Raw genomic sequence first — 8,742 nt, 5'->3', positions numbered from 1 at the left:
TAAGGTGTAGCTTTGCTGTCTCCTGATTTTTCTACTTATGCAATCTGGGTCATAATAATTGGCCAGGTGATGTGGGGGAACAATAATAGCAAATATTAACTGTTAAATGGCACTTACTGTGTGTGAGATACTATTTAAGGGCTTTACATATTCTAACTTACTTAATCCTCACAAGCCTATGAAATACTGCTACTCTTGTCCACATATTACTGATTATGGAACCGAGCCCAGAGGAACACAGAAGCAGGTTAAGTGGCTTATTCATGGCCGTATAGCTTACCTAGCAGCAGAGCCAGGATTTGAACCTAAGTAGCTCAGCTGAAAGCTCATGTTCTTAGCCATTGTGCTATGGGGCCTCTGAGCTTTTTAGTAGCCAGTGTTTAGACAGAGATGGTGAAGAGCTATGTGACTGTGGCTATGATGCTTAAGCCTGGTTTGTTGGGCGGAAAGAAAATCTGGTGAGTGACCTGGATTTAATACCTACTTGGACATGAAATAAAGGAGGCCTTGGAGGCAAGGGCAAGATTTAGAATCTATGAGACAGCCCCTAGTCAATTAGCATGGAATGTGATTCTAGGTATGTGTGTGGGAGAGTGAGGTGGGTTTTCTGGAGTGGAGGGTGACTCTGTTTCTTCCATTCAAATGCCCCAGGCCTTGCTCTCCAGCTAGGTCAGCCACCCTTTGGGAGGCAGGTCTTTGAGATTCCAGCATCTGACAATACTGTGACTACTCTGTCCATTTCTGCACATAAGGCAGTAGGATGGAAATTTCTCTGGGGAGCATCTTCACTGCCCTTTCCCAAGGCAGATGAAAACATTTTCATCCCGACAGACCCATGGTCGCTCTGACATCTGCAGCAAAGGGGAGAGCTGATAACACTGCAAGTGATGCTATAGCCAGTGAACTTACACATCATCTTCTCCTGTTACGCCAAGAGCTGACCGCCAACTCGCAGCCCTAGCAACTGAGGATAAAAATGGCAGCAAACGTCTGCCTGAATCTGAGCCTTTAAGTGAGGCCAGCCCACACTCTCACACCCACGGGACCTTTAACAGGGTGCTCTGGGCGTCCTGGCCTTGTTGACAGCAGAAGTTCTTAACCTGCTGGCATCAACTCACTGTTTCTTGCCTTTTGCTCTGCATCTTTGTTTGCTCCGCTCCTCACATTTTTTTTGTTTTTTGAGACAGGGTCTCCCTCTGTCACCCAGGCCAGAGTGCAGTGGCGCCATCTCGGCTCACTGTAAACCGTGCCTTTGGGGTTCAAGAGATTCTCCTGCTTCAGCCTCCCGAATAGCTGGGACTACAGGTGCGCACCAGTACACCTAGCTGATTTTTGTATTTTTAGTAGAGATGGGGTCTATTGGCCAGGCTGGTCTCAAACTCCTCACCTCAGGTGATCCACCCACTTCGGCCTCCCAAAGTGCTAGGATTACAGGCATGAGCCACTGTGCCTGGTCTCCTCACATGTTTTTTAACTTTAAGATCCAAAACCACACTTACTCCTTAAATGTAAGGACTGTTTGGGCTTTATTTGATTTGATTCATGAGTGTGGTTTTGGAGTCACCTTCAGGATCTTGCTCCAAGCATCAGCCTGCTTTGCCAGAAGCCCTGGGCTGGCTTGGGCCTTGTGGGGGCCAAATACTGCTCTACCCTGAGTCAATCATTGTTTTTGGGTTTCACTGAGGTCCCCTTTGGTCATTGGTAATGTGGGAAACCGGGCCTGGACTTCATGCCAATCAATGTAGAAATAGCATTAGCTCAACGTCATTCCTTTGAGCATTGCTGTGCCCACTCTCACTCCCACCTCAAGACTAGAAAAGGACTCGGTTGGAAGGAATCATCTGGATGTTTTCTGGCAGAAGATGTTTTCTTCCTACTTAGTAGACCCAGTTGTCAAGAGTAGAGTCCGTGCCTACTCCTACTGTGTCACCTGCCCAGTCCTTGAGCCAATGAGGGCCCAGCCTTAAAGGCCATCAGGAGTTCCTTGCCCACTAGTCAGTCGGGTCTTCAAATAATCAGTTGCCCTTACATCCGGTGTGCCCAGTGCACAGGGGTATTTAGCCCCTGGGTACCCAGGGAGGCATCAGGCTGCCACCTCAGTAGCTTGCATCTTGAGTCTAACTGCCCTCTGTTCGGCTCCATTGTTCCTAGTTTTGCCCCAGGGCTTGTTGTCCAGTCCTAGAAGCCAGCCCCATTGTTCAAGCCCCTTGTGTCTCTTTCTTATATACCTTGCATTGTATATACAGGATATACCATCTCCCTGACCTGCATATTGCTTCTGCTAGCCACCTCCCACTAACTTAGAGTCCCCTTTCAAATCTATGACTTAGATACTTATCAGATGCCAAAAAGTGCAGTCATCTAGAAAGCCCACCCAGACCCCTAGAATGTAATTTAAATAAATCAGACTCCACTTGACTCCAGCTCTTGGATTTAATTGTTTGGGCTGCCAGCCTCTTCCTCCAGGGAGCCAGCTGTCTTGTCCTAGGTGATTTCTCTAAGAAGAGTCTCAGTAAGCTCTTCTTCCCCCAACACAGGCTTTTGGAATCTCACGGCCCTGCCAAGACATGTAGTTATATCATTTCCTGAGATGGGGACTTTCTTGGATTATTAAATTGTCAGAGTTAACAAGAATGAAACATCAGGTCTTGCCCATCGGACTGGCAAAAATGAACATGATTAGCAATGGATAGAAAGGGTATAGGGAAACAGACGGTCTCAGACAGCATTCATGAGAGTGTACATTAGCACACCTTTTTACTTTTTTGGAGAGCAGCTTGAAAATATGTATCAAAATTTTTACCTCGACAATTTTTCTTCTAGGAATTTATCAAAGAGTTAATCAAACAAATTTTCAAAAATATATGTGCAAAAGAATGCTCCTTCAGTAATGTTTCTGATAGCAGAAAAATGTATAGGATTTGTTAGATAATTAATGTTATATCCATACAAAGCAATACAGTACAGCTATTAAAGAGCTTGTTATAAAGCAACATGCATTAATATGGAAAGATGTCCACACCACATTGCTGAGCAAAGAAGCAATTTGTAAACCCAGTAAGCAGATGTCATATATGTGTAGCGGGGAGGGGGAAGTATGTATACATATACCTGTATTTGCACACACACACATGCACTTCAGGGAAGCCACAGTCTAGCAGTGATGGCAGGCACATACAAAAAAGACAATTATGGAATCGCATGGCATACAGGTCATTAGAGAAATGAAAAGAGTGGTTCGAGGAAGTCTTCCCAAACAGAGTGACAGCTAAGCTGAGAACTGTAGGACAATTGAGAGGTTGTCAGGGGAAGATGCAGAGATCCTAGTAAATGGCTGGGTCTATGGGCTCCAAAGCATAGCTATGACCTAGGCGTGGAGAGTCTTCAGGTCTAACCACCAAGGTCACTGGCCACAAGCTACAGGAGGCTGCAGGAAGCATCACTGAAATGAGTGATATAGTCAGACCACTGGGCAAAAGGTAGACTTGTGGGGAGAGTGGAGGGGGGAGCATTGAACTTTGACCCCATGCCCGTTGTGTAAGGCACAGAAAGGCTCCACCTTTTTCAAACAACTTTCAAAGTTCTCCTTCCCTTGCCTGCCCTGCTGTGCCCTGCAGCAAAATGACACTTGGTCACACAATCCATTCCATAGTTAAACTTGCACTTTATTAAAATTGCTCTGAATAACTCTGGGGGGAAAATTGTATCCGTCTCCATTCATCTTCAATGGCTTTTACACCTCACTCGACATAACTGTCTCCTTTGATTAAATCTCCATTAGGGCTCTGTTCCATATTCAGCAGCTCTATAAGCCAATTAACCCACCATTCCATAGGTTAGGACAAAGAGCAGTCCTTCTTCAGAGAGGGAGAGAGAGAGAGAGAGAGAGGGAGAAAAAGAGAGAGGGGGGTGGAAGGGAAGGAAGAAGAGTAATACAGCAAGAGAAACTTATCTCCCCTGCTACAGCTACAGCTAATCAGTGTTTATCATTATACTCTTATTTCCCCACATTTAATCTAAAGGAGATGGGAGGGACATTGCCAGCAAGATGCAGTGTCAGGCCTGGAAAGTCCATGCTTGGCTTATTCATTATGCCGGACTCCATAGATGACAAGATGCAATTTCTTTTCTTCTTCTTCTTTTTTTTTTTTTTGGTAGTGACAGGGTCTCACTATCACCAGGGCTGGCCTTGAACTTCTGGACTCAAGCGATCTTTCCACTTCAGCTTCCCAAAATGCTGGAATTACAGGTGTGAGCCACCACGCCCGGCCAAGATGCAATTTCTTAAACTGAATAGTGTTTGGGAGTGATCAAACCTCTCAATGCCTTCTTCATCTTGATCAACCAGAATCCTCAAGGATGCCTACCCCTAGGTTCAGCCCTTCCCCACCCTGCCCAGGTCTGCATGTTAGAAGGCCATTTCCGCTAGTGTGAATCTAGTCTAGTCTCATGGCCCTAAGCCTGACTCCAGTGGGTGTGGAGGCAGGGCCTGGTTGTTCGCAAATCCTCAAGTTATTCCCTACCCACGAACTACCCCCCTCATCTCCACTTACTGGAACATGTTATAGGATTGACTTCTGTCTGGAGACTTGGCCAACATTTGAATCTTATTTAAGGGCTGGAACTCCTACATGCCTTTGATTCACCGGCTGGTCATCGGAGATCCTATCCGCTACCTGGTTCTGCTAGTTCCTTTCCCTGGGGTATGGCCCCAGTGGATGAAGTTCTGCCCTGAAGAGAGAGCATCTGTCCACATTTTGGTATTGCCTGAAGCTGGAAAATCCAGCTGATTCCCAGGGCCCCATTGACTGAGTACATGCACACCACTTATGTGGGACCCCAAAAGTCCCAACTACCTGGATCCATGGCTGGGCTGAATGAAGTGAACTTGAACAAGGATTCATGTCAGGCCTGTTCTGAGCCCCAGATGCTCATGATTAGGGTGCAGTGGCTCAGAGTTGAAAGGCAGAGGTAGGATTGGAGGTCAGCACAAGCCCAGGATGGGAGAATAATCTGATTCAAACTTGAGTCCATCCACAGGGTTTTGCTGTCACACATACCTAACTTTCCATCTCAGCTCTGTTGCACACCAGCTATAGGATTTGGGGAAGTTAATTCATCCCTTTGAGCCTCGGTATTCCCAGCCATAAAATGGGAAGAACAATGTCTGCTTCAGAGGACTGTAGATCAGATGAGAACATGTACATTATGTGGCACTCGGTAAGTGTTTGATAAATGATAGCCATTATAGTGCAGAAAGACTCAAAACCATTTTTATTAGAAATGTTTGGGAGGGCCGGGATGATCAACCTAGAAAAGTCTATGGAGGATGTGATGGGGATTTTCAAACACGGGGACTGTGCTCGGAAAAAGCGATTAGAATTGATGGAGTGCCTGGTGTATTGGACATCTAGGGAGGATCACTTTTAACAACCCCTTCCTCTGTCCAACAAGGCTCTTTTCAGTAACAAACGTAAAATGAAACAAATGCCAATGGCCACAAAGGAAAAGCAGGCAGTGAAAATTTTCTTTTAACATATATAATCGTACCGGTAAAAAATACAACTAATATTGCAGCATAAAAGAGAAAAAAGTAATGGATTAATATTTTTATTATGTTAGTATAGCTTTTGAGAAAAGAGAAAACATATCTGCATTCTGTTGCAGTAATAAATAATAACGTTACAGTTTTATTTTCCTGATTAACTCTTCAGTTAAAAAAACAATTAGCACTTCAAAAAGAATGATGAATTTCAGTTTTAAAGATATTATTCAGGCCGGGCCCGGTGGCTCACGCTTGTAATCCCAGCACTTTGGGAGGCCGAGGTGGGTGGATCACGAGGTCAGGAGATCAAGACCATGGTGAAACCCCGTCTCTATTAAAAATACAAATGGCGGGCCTGTATTCACTACTGAGAGGCTGAGGCAGGAGAAGGCTGAACCGGAGGCGGACTTGCATGACCAAATCACCCACTGCACTCACCTGGCGACGACGAGACCTCACAAAAAAAAAAAAAAAAGATATTATTCAAATTCAATACAGATAAACTAAAAATCACACTTACTGAACAAAAAATAATTGTACCATGCAGTTCTCACTGTTTCACTGTTTTAAATTAAAAATAAAAATTTCAAGGGCTCACATAGAATGTCAGAATTGAGGTAACTCATTTTCCATTTTTTTTTTGTCTTCACCATTATGATACTTATTTCAAATTTGCCATTTAAAATCAGGGATATATAAGTACCACAGGAGGCGGAGACATGAACTGTGCTTGAAACAAACTGGAAGAGATTCAAATCTTAAGAATTTACTCTTGAAATGAGCATTTATAGCTGAGTTTGCATGTGCTGGGGCCAGTTGTATAACTGGGACTTCTCCAAATTAGTGCCCATGTGGAATACAATGTCATTAAAGGATAAGTAATAAAAATGTGCCAAATGGAAGCTTATTACATCTATTATTATTATTAAAACACAACAGTTACCATAACAATTACTTAGTACTTGACCAACAAAAGCTTTTGTTAAAGAGGAGTATTTTATCACTAACATTGTTTAGAGCTGCCAGAGAATGGTGGTAATAATAAAAAGCAGACTGGCTTTTAGTCTGTTTTATTATTGTTTTCACATTCTCTACAGACAACATTCCCTCTATTTTCTGCACCTGGGGGGACTGCTCTCCGAAGCCACCCTTGATGTGCTCTGATTAAAGGGGTGACCCCGATGAAAAGCAGAGCTCAGTTGGGGCTCAGCGTAGGGGAGAGTGTTCCAACTGCCAGAGCTCTCCAAGATGGACTGGCCTGCCTCCGGAGGTCGTAAATCTCCTGTCACAAAAGGTGCTCAAGCATGCGATGGCCTTTAAGGTCTTTCCAACCTGAAGACTCAGTGACTCCATGAATCAGGAATGACAGAGCCTCCTTCAGTCATTGGGAGAGAGTTGTGGACTTAGCTGTGTCTGGGGCTGGTGTATGGGCTGTGTTCTGCAGAGGCACAACCCCAAATTCTAGAGCCAGCTCCACCCCCACCCCCACAACCCCTGCTTTTACCAATAAAGGCATCACTGTCCATGGCCAGAGACCAGAAAATTCCTGGTTGCTGGTCAGAGCAAAGGGAGACCAGCTGGAGTGTCCTGCAGGGCCATCATAAAGAAGATGGTCTCCTCCTGACAGCCCGGGGAGGGCTGGTGTGTTTCCTGCTATTTGCATCTTGAGGGATGAAGCAATTTTGGAGAAGTATTAACCCTAAATTCTAGTCATTCTTTAATCCCCCTGTGGGAGGTTCCCATTATCTCTTTAGCATAAAACACATTATTAATGGATTATGCTTTCAACAGGTGAAGGTCTTTTTAGAAATGATTTTAAGAATTCCAACCTGGATTTTCTTTTCAGAAATACTACTTTCATGGCTCTGGCTATGAACATCAGCATATAGAAAATGGATCACTACCGAAGAAGGCATCCAAATGTGTCTGTCTCATCCTGGGGAAACTCATTCATCTGTGTATGTACTCAGCAAGTGTTTCCTGGCACCTGCTCTGGGTCACAGGGAGTGCTGGGCACTGGAAGCTGAGAGATGTGGAAGAAGGCTGGACATTCAAGGTATGCACCCACACCTGCCTAGGGGACTCGGACCTGCAAACAAACAAAAGGTCACAGTGCAAGCTGACAAATGCTCTGAGAGAGGTGTGGGAAGAAATGCTTCAGGAGCTCAGTGGATTGGTGAAGTTTGCTTTATTCATTTAAGCAAATAAAAATGGGTTCTGGATACATTCAGCAAAAGATGATTTGGAAGGCAAGAAAGATCTTGATCACCAAGCTTATGTGCTTGATCTTGTGCTATCCAGAGGGCTTCTGGCTAATTCATTGAACTTAAAGATGAGAGATATAATTTTCTTTTACAAAAAGACAAGTTTTCCAAATTTGCTGACCTTTCCAGTGATGACAGGTAGCTGTTGCCATTAGATATTTTTGAAAAAGTAAACATCTGTAATCTGCCCTTTCAAGGTAAAGGCGATATTTTTTAACAATGAGTGAGAAAGGAACTGTTTTTTGAAACAGTTTTGTGTGCACGAAAGGAAGAACATTTTAAAATGGATGTTTGAAGTGTTTCCACCATTACATGATCCTATTGCCTGAAATTTTGTCAGGGTGTCACTTATAAAAATTGTTATATCTGTGTTCTATAAAAACTTGGAAACAAAATTTTCTAAAGTGTTAAAAAATCTCCTACATAGAAAAACTTGGAGGACTTTGTACACATTTGTTCAAAATATAGAAATGCTGCATCTTCCAATTCATTTGCAGAAATGAACAATTGATACGTGGAATATGGAGATCTAGTAGGCAAATGGTCACATTGTCTGTGTAATTGGTAGATGGGATTGAAAACGGGTCTAATATGTACAAAGTGCAGCCAATAAGTATGTTTCCCACTGTGATCTCTATGTCTTTTGCATGCCTTTCAGCATAAGTCATGAAAACCATGTACTAAATAAACATACTTTCAACTTGACCTTCAAATGATTATATCAAAAAGTGTTAAGCTAAGATTTTTAAAAGCATCAAAGCATTTATGATGAGCAATTACATAGCTCTCATTATTTTATTTAGTGGTTGAAAATTATATATGTGTAAATATAAATATGTTTTATCATTTTCAACCGTATGTATCTTCTCCCTTAAAATTTTCTACTTTTTGTGCAAAATTTCCATGATACTTAGCACATTACAGGTATCTAAT

The sequence above is a fragment of the Hylobates moloch genome, unplaced genomic scaffold (genome assembly GCF_009828535.3).
Source record: "Hylobates moloch isolate HMO894 unplaced genomic scaffold, HMol_V3 SCAFFOLD_8, whole genome shotgun sequence".
NCBI classification, from domain to species: Eukaryota; Metazoa; Chordata; class Mammalia; order Primates; family Hylobatidae; genus Hylobates; species Hylobates moloch.
Note: the sequence above shows the minus strand (reverse complement) of the source record.